General features: G+C 47.0%; 2 protein-coding genes across 2 annotated transcripts in view; both read left to right on the plus strand.

The window, feature by feature from the left end:
• The window catches only part of LOC138730872 (mucin-17-like), a 96,216-nt gene extending 81,356 nt beyond the window's left edge, over positions 1–14,860 (plus strand). Inside the window, exon 5 of the transcript XR_011339104.1 lies at positions 14,828–14,860. The gene's annotated coding sequence lies outside the window, so the exon portion shown is untranslated. The remainder of the gene's footprint in view (positions 1–14,827) is intronic.
• Positions 1–16,330, plus strand: part of TMPRSS5 (transmembrane serine protease 5) — a 47,214-nt gene that overhangs the window by 14,447 nt on the left and 16,437 nt on the right. The window lies entirely within an intron of this gene.

Here is a 16,330-nt window from a genome sequence, read left to right on the forward strand (position 1 = left end):
ATTTAGGAAAAAAAAAAATCATCTTCTCAAGAGTGTCCCAACCATCTCCATTTAGTGGCTCCTCTCCCCTCTGTTACTAGCAAAGGGTTGTTTCATGAGTTAGTAAATCAGTTTAAACAGGCAAATTGGTGCCTGGGGATTATCTGCACATTTTTCCCCTTATTTTGCATTCATTTCAGGCTTAACCATCGACGCTGCAGAATGTATCGCTGCTGCAATCAGAATAGTTCTGTTATTAAAAAAAGAGAGGGGTTTAACTGCTAATTGCACAGAGATATTCTGCAGCGCATCTCGCATGTAATTTAGATTAAATCAGCAGATAAATACGAGAAGAGGCTGCTTTTTATTGAACCAAAACCAAGAAAAACTCTGTCTTTAGGAGCTGGCTGCAAAGCTGTGTGAGCAGTCAGCACAGCCTGGACAAATATTAACCTGGTTGAAGGTTTCAGACAAGCCTCCCAAAGTTCTACATTAGAGAGCGAGCTGTTCCTTGGTGCTTCGGATTTACATTTCCAGGCTTGACAATTGTTTGTTGGAGCCTGTTTGATTTTTCCAGGGTGTCAGCATTGTCGTTATCAACTGGGAACATTGGGATGGGTGTGAGGAAGAGCAGCGCTTCATTCGACGTCCGTGGATTTGGGCTTTCTTCAAGTTTGAAGCTCTTGGGCTGTTGGTGAAGGTTCAGGATATGAGATGTTCCTAAGCGTGCTGCTGGGTACCACAAGAAGACACCTTCTGCTCATCCCTGAAAAACCTTCCTTCACTCATATGTTTATAGGAGAAACCAGCCAGTTTACAGGCACATGAGGTGACACATATTCATGCCAGAGAGCTCTTTGGCAGGTGGTTTCATACTACTCGTAGTCAAGAAGTGGGTGTTTCTGATGAAAGAACAGGAGAGCTGAGCTGCTTTAAAGTCAGTTCTCAGCTCTGATGCTAAACTTCACGTGTGGTCTTGGGAAACTCGATGTCTCCTCGTATTCTGAGTTACCACAGTTAAATCAAGATGATGATGACAATGTTCCTGCCCTTCCCAGAGGCTTGAGCCTACCGAGACCTAGGCAGGAATAATCCCACTGGAGGTGAAGCAATCCTTGTGCGTAGTGGAAGTTTTCTTGCTTTAGGCTGCAGACTCTTCAGGAAAAGGAGATATTTTCCGTTAGGTGTGTGTATGTGTCCTGTAAAATGAGGCCTCAGTTCCAGCTGGGAGCGTGGCTGCTGCTGTAAACAGGGCTGAAAACATCAGTCTCTGTGAGGAGCTCATCTTCCATCCACAAGGGAAGCTGCTACGTTTATTTTATTCCTGTTCCTCTGCTAACGCTTCCCTGGTGCTCAGTTTGGTCTTGATCAGCACAGTTCATGGGCATAGGCAGTTCTCATCTGGCTGCTGGGGAGCCGTAAAGGAAGCAGGAGTCTCTTGTCGAGGAATTTTGCATCATCCAGGACATCTCCAAGCGTATCTTGGGGTGTCTGTCCAGTTCACTTAAAACCCAAATCCCTTCCGCTGCTTTCTTCCATCTCCCCTCTGTCTCTCTGTCCTCTCCCCCTGCACTCAGCCTGTGGCTCTCCAAGTGCTAGTGATCCTAGAGCCTGTTCCTGGCCAGAATTGAAGCAGATCCACAATCCTGTGACAGCGTGTGCACAGACAGCATCCCTCCAGCTGTGACTCGCCTCCCAGAGGATGCATGTGCCCTGCTTCTCAGCTACGGAATCTTCTGATTCTGGCTTTTCTTAAGCATAAGGTCGGCACAAGGTAACCTCTCCTGAGCATCCCAATATACTCGGGCATTATTTTCCTTGTAGGCATTAATAGTAACTTCTGAGGTCTCTTTTGAAGGCAGAAAAGAGAGAAAGACAGGGAATTGAACAGGGTGAATACTGCCCTGCCTTACTCGAGCTCATGGAAAAGGAGGTCCCAGAGCTCCCCGATAAAGCTGAGCTGGGGCATCAGCCCGTAAATGGCACTTGACAGACCTGTCTCTATTCCTGAATGACCCTTGACAGAGGAATAGGAGCTGTGAGTGTTCAGCACTGTTAGATGCAGGTTCAACTAGTCTGTAGCCAAGCATCAAGCACCAGAGTTTGTTTCTGAAGCCGTGGTCCCAGCCGCTCTTGCTTCAGCTGCTTCTTGCTTTAGTTAGGGGCTAGTGATGCTGCCTTCCCAAATTTCTGTGGATGAAGGAGCCCGCATTGAAGTCTGGATTTGGATCAAACGGGTTTGATGCCCAGCTCTGACAGCCCTTTTCTATGCCCTGTTCCCTAGTCCCGCTGCACCTTGGCTCTGCATCGATGAGGTGACTACAAGGGTCCTTTGTTCCTACTGTAAAACCGAGCAGATGACAGACAGGGCTGTGAGGCATTGAGATGCTATGGTAACAGCTGGATAGAGCATCCTAAATGAATGAAAATTGCTTTAGCCTTGCTGTTATGTGTTGGGAGATGAGAAGCCCTATTTCCACTTTCCAGGTGTCCTTTGCCTTAAGATTTGTCCATATATTATTAAAAGAAATCTCAATAACGTTAAACAATGCTCATAAAAGGCTGCATGAATACTGGTGGCCAGTATCAATGAGCTTCATTAGGGAGATACTTTCAGATTAGGACTCTAAAATAAGGGTTTTTATTAATTCTGAAGCAGCCCACCTCTGCCCAGCATGCCGAGCAGGCCATCAATGAAAAAATAGCAGCTTGTTAAACCAATAATATAACCAGTTCTAATTAAAATAGCTGCAATGTGAAGCCATCCTGCAGCAGGGCATACGTAGTTCCTATGATTTAAAGCCATTACTGCCTGCTCAGGGTGTTTTTCTGCAGACACGTGACAAAGGACGGTGAAAGCAAGAAGCCACAGAGCTGCTGTTTAGTGAGTGGTTTTCGCTTTTACCAGTGGGATTATGACACTGCAGGATGCTGCTGGTTCACATTTGACTCGCTAGTCTGGCCAAGTGATGTGGCAATAAAGCAGGGAATATCATAGGGTTGGAAGGGACCTTAAAGATCATTTATTTCCAACCCCCCTGTGATGGGCAGGGACACCTCCCACTAGATCAGGCTGCCCGAGGTTGTCAGTTCTCACCACAAAAGCTTCTATGTGAGCATATTGACATGGACATGTTCCTACAGATCCAGTCATTTCCAAGAAAGTCCAACCCCTCTGCAGTTGCAGGAATTTTTTTTTCATAGGATGAAAGGAATTGGCTTCAAGTTGCACCAGGGGAGGTTTAGATTGGGTGGAGGGGGTTCAAAACCATGTAGGTGTGGTTATTTCAGGACATGATTTTGTAGGCATGTTGGTATTGTGTTGGACTTGATGATCTCAGAGGTCTTTTCCAACCTTAACAATTCTGATTGCTTAACCAGGGAAAGTTTTTTCTTGCCCTGCCAGTAGAAGGCTGATAGATCTTGAAGCACAGGTTGCTTTCCCTTCTCATCTCCTGGATTTTCAATCAATTTTCAGGGTAAGAGATCGTGCTCATCTGGATGCACCAGGTAATGTTCATTCCATGCTTTGGCAGGTCCTATTTTCCCCTTGCTCTCCTCCTCCTGGATATGTATTTGCATACAATCAAATAATAGTTGCTGGTTGTTTCTTTTTTTCTGATCAGCTTTCCAACACCAGGGAAAAATATAACAAATTACAGCAGGACGGGAAGGGAACTAATCACTTAACAAGATCTAATTAGCAAGGGATTCGCACAGGGAAGTCCTCCCCGGGTAATTGCTGCTCATTTTCAGCTGTGAATACAGGAAGGCAAAATAGTTTTAAGCAGCTTAATCAAGTCCTTGTAAAATACTGTAAGCACCCAGTAGCCAAACCAGACTCTGTCAGGGCTTGAGAGGGGAGGGTGAAAAGAAAAGAAAAGAAGGGATTTACAAAGAGTTCTTGGAAAGCTCACTAGGCATCAGATTAGACAGATTTCCACTCACAGCTCTCCCAAGACCTCTTTTCTATTCAAAAACCAGCTGAGTGGTTTCAGCAGCTGCATTTTTGGGTAAGTTTCTTTCTTCTCTTCTGACTGGGGATGATCCTTTGGGGCAGAAAACACCATCACCAGAAGCTTTAGGACTGCAACCCAGAAGTCACGGGGAGCATCCTTTGGTCTCACTGAGGTTGCGGGTAATCCTGGGTATAGGACGATGCTGAGGGGAAGGACAGGACTCTGCGTTGCCATCCTCAGTAGGAATAAATGTATGCATTGCACCCCGAGCATGAGTGGTGCAACAGCTGTGCACAGGGCTTGGAGCTGGGTTTTGCCTGCTCTGACCCCAGGTCTCAAGTATCTGAGCAAGTTTGTTTAACTTTTGCACACCCAAGAGGCTATTTTTGGGTTGCTGGGTGAGGGTTACAGGAGGATTTTTGCCTCCAGTAGCTCCTGCCCTCTGTGCTCGTGGTGGAGGTGCAGATGCTGCTGTGTACAACAGTGTCTCTGATGCTAGAACACAAACTCATTTGCTTTTGGGATGGAATAGAGGGGAATGGAGTGGCCTGAATAGAATTAGCACCTGGACTGCTCCTGCCCTAGCGTGAACCACCCTTAAAATACCAAACAACAGCAACTTTGGGGTAATACGGAGTCACCAGCAGCAGCCAAACCTTTTATGACTGCTCACTGATATAACAAAATATCCTGTGAAGTGTTTTACTTGTACTTTTACCCCCTGCAGAACCCACCCAGCAGTGTTTCAGCTGCACAAGGCATGCGTGCTCCTGCAGCTCATGAGTCTAACCCGGTGAGTGACTTATTCAGTTGGCATGATAAACACATGCTGTAGAGGAACAGCACTAATTATGACCCTGTCACCTTCATCAGCTCCCCACTAATTGTTTTGGCTTTTTTTAATCTCGGTGCTTGGAGATGAAACATGATGTTTGGTTCTGCAAAGGAGTTGAAAAGAAAAGAGAAGAAAGAATTGCATTTTAAAATAGAAGCATCAGGTAGATCTCTCTGCTGGATTTGAAATTCAAATGACAGAAATTATAACTATTTTTTTGTGTTATTAAAATAAGGCACAGGAAATTTTTTTAGAGGACTTTCTGAGACTGCCCATAGTGGCTCTTGGTCCACTGACCCACTGGTGAGCTTAGAGGTCTTTTCCAATTTTAATTATTCTATGATACCTCCTTGTCATGAGCTCTGTGGATCTTGGAAGAGCAAGGATTAGGATTCAAGCCTGCAGGCTGCAGGAAAAAAAAAAATCTTGTGCCTCCAAGAGTCAGTGGAACAGTGTTTGTATATTGACCTTCATGGCTCAGAAATGTTTTGAAAATGAACTGTAAGGTTTGTATGGAGTAAGGGTACTCTGAAAACCTTTAGCAAACCTTGCAGGGCATTATTCTATCTGAGGCTTGCCCTTGAGGCAGAGATTTTCGACCATTTGACTGTGACAATGAAAATGCTGCTGCCACTGTGAGAGCAGCAACGTTTCCAGAGCAGCTGAGTGTGGTATAGATCACAACAGTGCTCAGTTCTTACTGGAAAGGTTTACAGAAAGGGAGGTTGCTTTTATTTTCAGCTGTTCCGTGGTTTGCTCTTCTGGGAGTTTGTTTCCTTTGTTCCTGCACAAATCTGCAGAATGTTTTATGTCATCTTGAGGCTTTAATTTGCGTTCTGGTCTGTTTTATGCAAGTCTCTAAAAACACATTGTAGCTGCAGTTGCAGAAATCTGTAGATATCACCCAGTGCTTCAAAGTGATGCTGTGGAAACTCTTACGCGGGACCTCTTCCACTCCACCTCTCTGCATCTCCTCTTCTCCTCTAATCTTTTGTCTGCCTTGACCATCCAGGCTTTCACCTCCCTGGAAGGTGTCTCTGCGCCTCCCCACAGCAGAGGTTCCTTGGCCCCTGTCTAAGACTTAGTGCAAGGTGTTGATGTCTCCTTACCATGGGGCAAGCTGAATGGAAGGATATGTTTCTTTGCCTAATTCATTGGCAAACAAACATTAATCGTGGTTGGAAGGTGTCTTGCAAGGCTCCTTAGTGATAATTTTATGTCCTCATCCTTTGTAGCCATTGATTTAATGTATAGACATGTACCTCCCTGCTGGTGGGGTTTCATCTGCAAAGAGCAGCAGAGCAGAGGTCAGAACAAGGCATGGTGCTCTCCACCCCAGCGACATCTGGCGTGGCTGATGGCTTAATGACTTAATTGGTATGGTCAGGTCTTGGTACAAACACTCAGATGAAAGAAGTGCTAAGATGCCCATAAAGAAATGAAGCCAACTATATAAATAATGACAAAAGGGATAATTGTAATCAAACTGCATGAAGGCAATCAGTCCAGGGCCTGATTTCCCTATGCCTGCCTTGAATAATTTCCACAAGCAGTTGCTTCAGTAGCTGTGAAAGAAAATTAGCTTGGGAAATGAATGCAGTGTTACGCAATTGTGCATGTTTCTATTTTACCGTATGTTTATAATCAAGAGAAAATGTTTACATCTACTGAAATCTCTTGCTGAACTTGCAGGAGAGCTGCCATGCTCAGAAACACCTCCCTCTAAATGGAGGATGAAGGTGAGTCAGTGCGGGTGAAAGAACACGTGTCCTTTCCTATTGATCTCACAGTTAATGGCCAGGGTAGCTTTGGCGATGAGAGACACAAGAATCATAGAATGCCAGGTTAGAAGAGACCTCAGCGATCATCTGAGTCTCTTAGGTGATATATAGTTTAAATGAGGTGGCCCAGGACCCTGTCAAGTGTCCAATAAGAGGGCACGTACGAGCACGCACTCTTCTAGTTCTGCTGCCCTCAGACTATTTGCTCCAGGACTCAGTCTGGTTATTTTCAGTTGTGGCAAGGTAAGAAAACAAAGGAAGGTCCGGGTGTTGACCAGGAATCAGGAGATGTCTCTCACATGAGGAGGATCAGCCTTTGCTTCGTGTGGATTGGGGTGGTTTGGAGGCAGAGTCATGCATATACATGATGTGTGACTGACGCACGGCAGTCAAACGCAAACTCATTTATACTTTAAAATCCGGACTTTAATTGCCAGCCCACGTTTATCTGTGTGTGGGGGCAGAAGGGAGAACTCTTCACCCAGCTGCGTGTGGATGCTGGCTTTGGAGAGGGAGAGCACTGCTGGGAGCTGCCTCCACCCGAGGCTGCGTGTCTACCGGGCAGTGCTGGCGATTTCAGCCTTTTCTTTCACAACCCGCAGCCAAATTCTTCATGGAGATTTCATTTCCAGCTCTGAGTGCAGCAGGAATGAGAGGAGAGCCACCTCTGTGATATGGCTCATTAATGAACGGCGATATCCTCACCTTGTTCTTCTCGTTCTAAAAGAGAAGCGAGCAGAGTGGGAAGGACAGGTGAAGCTCAACACCAAGCAGTCCAGTTGGGACTGTAATTTACAGGCAGAAAGTCAGGGCCTCTCCTAAACTCATCAGGTCCTCTCTGGGGGAGCCTCGTAGAAGCACTGGTCTCTTACTAATAATGCATCTTAATAAAACCAATGGTGGCCCTGCTGCTGTCTCGCATGATTAAACAAGAGAACCTTTAAACCTACACAGGCATGAGCCAGCAATCATTCAGGTGCCAGATCTCATCTTTCAGGCTGGTGGAGGGATGCTTTTCTAGGTAAGTTTATTCTTTAGCTTGAAAGCAATCCTTTCAGTTTTGATGGGAAATCCAGGAGATAGCCAAGACAGTTGTTTGCTTTCTCCACTCCTGGATTTCCCATCAAAACTGAAAGTCTATCGCTGGGATAGCCAAGACCAGTGTGAATATCAAAAGCAAACTTCCAGGTGGGCAGGACAGTTTGAGAGACCCCGGAGGTGCTTTCATCCAGGCCCTGACTGGGTACTTCATCAGCAAATGAGAAAAAGGGCTTTCTCTGTGTACCAGTTTTAGTAAAATCAATCCTCCTTCTCGATAAAGATCAAAGCAATTGAATCCAAACAGGGAGAAACTGTGAATCTTGTTCACTCAGATTAATTCCACTCACCTAATGGAACCTGGCAGCACCAATTCATCCTCATGGAAAATAATGCCCGGTAAAGCCATCTATAGTTATGTAACTTCATAAACTCGGATGATGGAAGCTAATTCCATATTTCCTGTAACTTTTTTTCATTGCCTTTGGCAGCCAACCATCAAAACAAACGAACTGTCCTCTGATTGATTTTTCTAAGAATAAACCTATTATTCCATCTCTGACTAAATCCAGTTTAGTGCCCTGAGCTGTGAAGCCACCTAGAGGTAAAGGAGATCTACTTCATGCCCACAGATTGTAGAGGAGGGTGGTACAACACCATCCTTACGCACATCATCGCTGGCAGCAATGTTCGTGCCAACCTCCCCGACCACCCTGGCTGCTCCCTTGGGCATCGATGAGCTTCCTTTCTCCTCCCTTGATCTTGTGATGGGCTTGGTCTGACCAAGCTGTGGGACAAGTGTTGAGTTTTTAGACCCGTTTTTACATTTGTGGATGTGCCAGGGATTCTGCTGAACTTTATTCTTCTGAAATAGCTCCCGATAGCTGGAAGCGTTGCCCTGCACACCTGAAAATTAACTTCTTAGTTACAGCCTAAGCCACAACCTGGATTTTCTCTCTGTCTTTCTGATGATATTTTGGCAAAATATCCGATCTGCCTCTTCCCAGCCTGTTTTCCTCTCCTTGTTGGCTGCTGGCAAATTGATGTGGTTCTATTTGGCACCACTGGCAAGCCTCACAGAGAGGGGAAGATTAATTGAAGACTTAATTTCTTCTATTTCCATTTGATTAGCTAAGTGGAAGAGTCATGAGTCCCTGCTTATGGGCTACTGGGGGTCTCGTGTGGGCCGTGAATCACAGCTCCCAGCTGCCACAGTCTGGTTGCACGTCAGGTTAAATACGATACCAGCGTAAATAGTCTTGCAGGCAGAGCCCATCAATTACAGCCCTCTACACGCAACTCCTTTTCCATCACTTACTCGAGACAGGACGAAGATGAGAAAAAGGAGCTCAGATTAAAATGGGATGGGTCAGGGGTTTAGGAATGGCTCTGGCAGGAGGGTTGGGAGATAGGAACAGGTCTGTAGGGTCCAGTTCTCCAGCCGGCTGGAGCCAAAGAAGCCAAACTCATCGGCCGGGCTGTCTGGGGTACAGTAAATAAATCAAAGTTAGCAAGCAATCGATAAAATGAAATGTACTTGCAGAGAGTCTCACAGGAAAGCTAGATAATCCCTAACCCGTGAGCAACCAGCAAGCAAGGAAACAGATTTTCCTTCTCCCCAGTCTGGACAGCCTAATGTCAAACTTTACCTATTGCCTCGGTACCACAGTGACATCCAGCCCCTGTCCTTCAGACTGCTGCACATCAACATTTCATTTTGTGGCTTAGTACAGCTCGATAAGCACCTTGAGCTCGAATTGCCCAGCTGGGACACCAGAGCAAAGCCCTAAGCATCAGTACTGTGTGCAGTGCGTGGTTTTCAATACCTGGGGCTTCACCAAGTGCTACATGAGTACCAGAAGCCCTTAAATTTCCCCTTCCCTATTTTGCCACAGGCCACTCATTGTCTGTTAGCCAGTTTATGTTGGTTTATTTCTGTTTTTTTGTTGTTATCTTAATTTTAGAGCCTGAACCATCATGCAAAGTATCTGATTGATGTTGGCTTTGAGACAGATGGAGGGGCAATGGGAAGATGCAGTGAGAAGTTACCATCAGCTTATATTTCGTTATTAATCCTGTGAACAAATCAATCGGTTCCACCCCCAGCCATGGGCAGGGACACTTCCCACTGGATCAGGGTACTCAAAGCCCCATCCAGCCTGGCCTTGAACCCCTTATGTTCCTCAGCAGCAGTCGGTACTTTACTGGGGGAGCATTTCAGCCCTTACTGTAATTCAGATCCTAGGGAGAGACAACAAGCACATGCAGCTTCCACCCCTGACAAAAAGGAAGGGACTCCAGCTGCCCAGAGAAATCCAGAATGAGAGTTGCCAAAGGCTTTCTTGGAGATTTGGAGTAATTACAGGGAGCGAAAACCTTCATACTTCAAAATGTCAAGCAGTGTTTATCTGAAATTCTTCCCAGAGAAGGGGAAATGAAAGAAGATGCAGCAATAAGGAGGAACGTAAAACCCAGCAGCTTGAACCTCCTGCCAGACTCACCCTCTAGGCTTGAATCCGTAAGTGCCACCCAACCCTCACTGGGGACACAGAGGGGCAGGAATAGGCAGCATCCTAGAATCAGGGCTTTATAAATCTCTCCCTGACCAAATTTCACTTCTCTGTGTGCATAAGGTGAGTGATACCGTGAGAGATATTGCAGAGCTTCTCAGAGCATCCTGTTGGAAAGGTTGTCTTCAAATATATGAAACGGTCCAGTGCTTGTTACAGCCTTGATGGAACACCAGGCATGAGGCAAAAGGGAACTGCAGCTGGTGTGGGTATTTGGCAGCTGCATCTGGTCACAGGGATTAGTCGTGGAACAGGTTGCGCAGGGCAGTAGTGGCTGCCCCATCCCTGGAGGGGTTCGAGGCCAGGTTGGATGGGGCTTGGAGCCCCTGATCCAGTGGTAGGGGTGGAACTGGATGGGCTTTGAGGTCCCTTCTAACATAAATCATTCCATGATTCTATGATCCCCTTTCCCAACCTGGAATGTCTCTAGCTAGGCAGTGAGAGCTACCAGATCTGCCAACGGAATCCAACAAAACCAAGAATTTGGCTGTTCCTCAGAGAGCAGATTCCTTCTGTGTCCAGGGGATGATGCTTGAGCTTGTACTCAGCCACTTTTCTGCACAGGAGAGACAAACCAGGCGGCACGTCTAGCAGGGCACTATCCTCCCTGCAGCTGGCACCCTGTGCATGAGCTCTTTGAGTCCTTACTCCGACCTCAACAAAAAACGCCTCTGCGTTTCTCCTGAGGCGAACGCGGAGACGTGCAAAGCTGTTTGTAAAAACGGACCCAGGCACCTGACATTTCAAGGCAAACCCCACGCCAATCCGATCGGCTGCGGTTGGGATCTGCAGAGCTCAGCAGCCAGCGAAGGACACCCGGGACACGCTCAGCTGCATCCCTCCTGCCCGCCTTCCTCTCTCCTTGGCAGCTTCTGAGCAAGCGAAGCCAGCTCGTGGAGGGCAAGTGCTGGGTAAAATTATTGTGTTTTGTAAATGGAAGATCTCTCAGACCATGAACAGACATGGACTTGGCCAAATAGCTGTGTGCTTGTGTTCAAATAGTAGTTAGGTGGCAGGGGAGGTGGAGAGGATGTGGTATGCAGGCTTCACCAATTCATTTCATTTTTCTTTAGCAGTTGTGTTTAGAATCATAGAATCATAGAACAACCAGGCTGGAAGAGATCCACCGGATCATCGAGTCCAACCATTCCTATCAAACACCATAGGTGCCATAATTATGTGAATGTTCTTCACGCCGCTGTGCTCTTACACAGTTGCACCTTTGACTGCGAATTTCAAGCTTGCACAGAGAAATGTTGCACGCAGGGTCCCACATTTATTTTCTTTTCTGGCTGTAATCAGCGTGCCTGTTGATTGGATTTGCACACGCAGCGGTACGCGGTGTGTTTGCAGCGGTTATATTTGCATATGTAATTGAATTAATGCACTCTGGCAAGCGTAGAGATCACTGGGTGAATCCAGTCTTTGTCCCTGACTGATGGAATTCCAGGCTTCCTACCTTGTTGAATGGATCTGGCTGCTGCGGGTCGTGTGGAAGCAGTAACCAGAGAGTCAGAAGGAGGCACATCATTGCACCACAGCAGCGTTAGAGCGTCGTGTTGAGCAAGAGCCTGTTTTGGCAGATCCTGCCAACGCAGATGTTTTCAGACAACCTGAAAGACAGGGAAGAGATGAGCCAAGAGGGAATGCACATGAGTACAGCAGTAAGCAGGAATAAATAATGTTTTTCTGTCATACAAAAAGTCTCAGGCAGCACGTAGAGGAGAGTCAGTCCCTCTTAGCTCCTGTCACAGCAGCTTCCCCACTAAATCTCTTTGTAATTGCTCCCAGCCCATAATCATGTCCCTTCACTATTTCTTGCTTGGGTGAAACAGTGGTTCTTCTTGTTAAAAATTTTTCTTTGGACACAGAGAAGTTGGTCTCATCACGAAAGGATGCTGGAATTATCTTTCTCTTTGTATTTAGCTGTGTTATGTCTGGCCACGCTGTACACAGGTATGTAAAACCTCGTCCCCAGGGGTAACGTTCTTCCCTGAAGGTCCCTCACCTACCTTGACACACAGAGAAAATGCCCTTCTGGAGAACATTTCCAACACCCTTGGTGTCTGTCCAGAGGGTTGCTCCATGCCTCTAACCTTGCGGCAAGCGAGCGGTGGGGATTCCCACCAGGATTGTCTCTCTCTTTCACTCCCAGCGTCGTGCAACAGGGTGAGGTTGCAGCCCCTGCCTTGTCGTGTGCTGCCAGGTGATAACAGTTTGGGAGAAAATAAACACGTAGAAAAACCAGCCCGTCGAGAGGAGCCCCGAGGAGCTGGCAAACTTCATAAAGACAAACCTAATGAGCTGGGAAGTGGCAGAAAGGCAGGGCTGTGCCAAGTCCCACTTAAAATAACTTCAAATAAACACCGTCTCAGCTTGAAAGGGATAAAAGTTCCATGCAGAGAGAAGAGTCTGCCTTGTTCTGTTGCACAGCAGGGACTCATTGGGACTCATTGGTCCCTGGCAGAGGCTGCCCAGGGAGGGGGTTGAGTCCCCTTCCCTGGAGGGGTTTAAGGGACGGGTGGACGAGGTGCTGAGGGACATGGTTTAGTGTTTGATGGGAATGGTTGGACTCGATGATCCAGTGGGTCCCTTCCAACCTGGTTATTCTATGATTCTATGACTCAAGAAGGGTGTTTGGTTTTTTTCCCTTTTCACTCATAAGTTTAAGTTTCCCCTGAAGCTTTGGGAGCTGTGGGTATGGAGACAAGCAACTGTTTTATCTACTGGAAACCGATGTTGCGTCCTCCCTCACCTTCCTGCTCTGTCCACAAAACTTGCAGCCCCGTACCAGCAAACCATCATTGGTCTTGTCAATACTTTCCTGCTTTATGTTACTAGCAAGTTTTGGAAGGTTATTTGTCATTAAGCACTTATAATTCTTCCTCTGCAGGGGCATAATCAGTCACTATTAGCAGCAATTTTAGACTCTAATCATAAAGTTATTATTGCTGCTAATCCTACCCATGCCAAAGAATAATTTGATGTTTAATCCCTGTGGGATCTGGCGATATTGTGCTGCTGTTGTTGTTATTATTACTGTTTATGCGACATAGTGGTAAACTAGCACTGTAGTGATCGTATCCTTGTTTATTTATCAGTGTGTGCAGTGCCGTTGCTCTCTTGCCACCCTGTGTCGTGCAGTCTCCCAGTGCAACGTACCCCAAGGAGTGTCCCGTGCTTACAGAGCAGCGAGAGGATGCCTGGACCAAGAAACAGGGCGATGCTTTCAAGGAAAGAGCCTGTCAGATGGGCTGGCAGCACCAGGGAGGCTGCAGGTACGTGGTCCCACGCTGAATCAGCCCCTTGAGCTCTGGTGGCTGCTACAAAGAGCTGAGAGCACAGAGTGCTGAGGGCTGGTGGGAGAAAAGCCACCTCCCTGCTTTGCTTTTCTCTCTCCATCATCTAAACGGCTAGAGCTGAATGCTTATTTAATATTGATGGTCACAGTTTGTGTGGAAATATCACTCTGAACTCACTCTGGTTCTCCTCCCCAATCCTTTAAAAAAAGAAAGTCCCCACAGCAAACCAGTTAAGCTTTAAAACATGAAGCAGCAATTGATCAACTGCTGCAAGTGTCACCCACAGAGAAGTGACAAAGCCACTGCAGTGGATTTCATGGTAGGAGCAGTTTATCAGGAATGCCATTATTATCAAGCAATTATCTATGATAATTATGGTGATCAATACAGCTATTTTACAAATGAAGCTTAAGAAGCCCTTAATAGCTGGGGGGGGAGAGGGAAGGGCTGGTATCAACCAGCTGCTGCCAGCTACATTCATACATGAGAAATTACATGATTTAGCCTAAAATGAGAGACTAAAAAGCTTTATTTTCATACGATGATGCTCTGAAGATGTGGTCTGGTGTTCTGTCCAGCTTTGGCAGGCTTCTAGTCAGCCCAGCCCTCCTGGCTCCTCAGACCCTGCAACTCTATCTAGTGGGAGGTGTCCCTGCCCATCACAGGGATGTGGAACCAGGTGATTTTTTAAGGTCCCTTCCAACCCCAATTAGTCTATGAACATAATCCAACCTCTATTTCCACCCATGTAGGAGTATCTAATAGTCCTTTCTAATGAGAGCGTCAATAGTCCTTCTCCAGACACATTTAGTGAGCGATGAGAGTCACTACGACCTCTGAAGTGTAAACACCAAGCCCAGAGGATGAAAAGACCTCTTAGTGACTGACCTTGCTGTATTATTTAGCACTCGCCGTGCAAAACACAGTGATTTGTCACAGCCCCAGCCTTCTTTTTGCTCCATCATCATCTTTGAAATGAATTACGAGGTGGCTTGACCGTGAGGGCAGTTTTGAATGGGCAAAGAGGAGCAGTGCCAGTCGATTCCCAGAGCCCTTTTGGGAGCTGCTGGTCCGTGTCCAGCCAGCTCCTCTCCTGAGAGTCTCTCCGATGCTCCGATGAGCTGCTAACACACGTAATCGCTCTCTGACAGTCACGCATCCTTGCTGTTATTTTCATTGCTGTCGCTATGAAAATTAATGCAGGAAATGTACTGGGAATCTTCGTATTTATTTTTACAGTAACCCTGTGAGGTTGGCTCAGGTGATCTGGACTTCGTACCGATATTCAGGAGTCCAATTTCCCAGCCAAGCAGCAAGTCATTTATAGTTTGGACAATGTAAGACGAACCAGCTGGACGTAAAGCAGTGAAAGGGGCTCCAGGAAAGCTGGGGAGGGGCTCTTGATCAGGGAGGGTAGGGACAGGATGAGGGGGAATGGTTTTGAGCTGAAAGAGGGGAGATTGAGATGAGATCTTAGGGAGAAATGTTTTTCTGTGAGGATGGGGAGGCCCTGGCCCAGGGATGCTGTGGCTGCCCCATCCCTGGAGATGTTCAAGAATAGGTTGGATGGGGCTTGGAGCCCCTGATCCAGTGGGAGGTGATGTTGAAGCTCTGTCACCAGTGCCACCAGTGCTGCAGAGCTTTGCGCACTGGGAAGCAGATGAAAGCCAGCACGCAGCTTGCAAGCATCAGCTCCTTTTGTACAAATTATTACATCGTCTTTGTTATGTGATTATATGGTAGGATATTTCTTAACCAGAGAAGAAAAAGGCCTCATTCCCAGCACTGCCTAAATTTTGAATGTATAACTTTGAAAGCTTAATCATATTCTTTTCACAATGCCTTATGGTTTATATATATTTGGGTTCTCGCTGCTTTTTTGTATTCACTCATTTTGCTGTCAAATTAAGCTTAATATTATTAAAATTGCTCTGGTTCGCTCTGCTTAAAATTCTCCTGTTACAGTATTTTTCGGAATGAATCGCTCAGTCAATTCCTTTCTCCTGTATTTTATTTGTCTCTAACGCCTTGTTAGATCAGCCCCTTGCAAACTGCCGGCAGGACGTAATGGCTCGGAGGGGAGCCAGGAGGCTTTCCACGTTCAGAGCCGTGCGGTGGACCTCCAGAGCTGATCTTTGGACGTGAGAATGGGTTTTAGCATTCCTGAGCGAGTGTAGGTGCTCCAGAGGGCTGGAGCAGCTCCCGTACGAGCCCAGGCTGAGAGAGCTGGGCTTTCAAGGCCAGGTTGGATGGGGCTTGGAGCTCCTGATCCAGTGGGAGGTGTCCCTGCCCAGGGCAGGGGTGGGGCTGGATGGGCTTGGAGGTCCCTTCCAACCCAATCCAATCTGTGATTCTGTGATTCTATGATTCTTCTGATCAGATATCCCATTCTGATATTACCAGGCAGAGGCAAGAGCAGACTAATGATATTATCCCCCAGCCTCTCTCCTCCCCCAGTGAGGGTTAACGGCTTTTGCTCTCTCTGCAAGGTGAAGGGGGTCAATGACCACCAGAGCCCCCCTGAGCCTCACCCAGGGGATCTGTGTGTTACTGACAGGACAGAACAGAGCAAATTTGATTTCTGAAGGGAAGACAGGCAAGAGAGACAAGTAAATCCCTGCAGGTGGTGATGCTTCTGGGATGCTCTTGCCCTCAGCTGGGGCAGGGGCTGCCCAGGGCCCTAGGAAAGGGAGTGGAAAGGGCTTTCTCTCTTTCATGTGAGGGCTGAGGGCAGTGTGGTGGCTTCGGTGGTGTGTGCCCTGAGAGGCCGTGGGGTCCTGCTGAGATGTACGGGCAACGAGTCCCTGTTGCTGATCCTGGACAGTGCGCTGGGATCCCTGGGGATGCAGGAATGGGGCCTCCTGCT

The sequence above is a fragment of the Phaenicophaeus curvirostris genome, chromosome 25, assembly GCF_032191515.1.
Source record: "Phaenicophaeus curvirostris isolate KB17595 chromosome 25, BPBGC_Pcur_1.0, whole genome shotgun sequence".
Taxonomy (NCBI): Eukaryota; Metazoa; Chordata; class Aves; order Cuculiformes; family Cuculidae; genus Phaenicophaeus; species Phaenicophaeus curvirostris.